The sequence below is a fragment of the Onychostoma macrolepis genome, chromosome 07 (genome assembly GCF_012432095.1).
Source record: "Onychostoma macrolepis isolate SWU-2019 chromosome 07, ASM1243209v1, whole genome shotgun sequence".
Taxonomy (NCBI): domain Eukaryota; kingdom Metazoa; phylum Chordata; class Actinopteri; order Cypriniformes; family Cyprinidae; genus Onychostoma; species Onychostoma macrolepis.
The window spans coordinates 42954645-42955316 of NC_081161.1; positions in this window are offsets into that span (position 1 = coordinate 42954645).

Here is a 672-nt window from a genome sequence, read left to right on the forward strand (position 1 = left end):
GCGCGCACTGGAACAGCGCCTGCGTTTCACGTCATATCCGCTGGATGTCGCTAGAGGAGAGAGAGAGAGGCAAAGCGCGCGAAAGAGAACGACCGTTAGATGATAGTCAGATGAGAGAAAGTTAGACTTGATAACTAAACCTGTTTTAACAATATGAAATGCTTTAAAAAAGATGAATAGGCCTGTAGTTCGCGAACCTCACGCAGTCTACCGCAGGAACACGATGTCATATGTTTGTGGACATCCATCGTTCCCAAATAAGGTAATTAATATCTCTCATAACTCAGTTTTTCTGAATTGGTGGGTTATGTATGGATTTGTAGTTTTAATTCAGACATTATTTGTTCAATTCACCAATTTAAATTCAAACGGAAAGTTGTGCTAATCATCTGCGGACAGTTAAAGGTGGTTCAACTTGTAGTCACATAAATTCACATCTTTTTTTTTTCTATGCCACACACCTCCAAATATGATCATCCTTGATACCTAAAATTTAAAAGGCAGCTATAGCTATATCAGCGTTAGATTTTCATGTGTATTGATCTATACTGTGAAAAATGTGTATTATAAATGTGCAAAATATTATTAGTATGTTTGGTTTCTACGAAGTTACATTTTTTCTTATACTCACTATAGTACTATACTGTTGTATGCATTATTTATTTATTTATT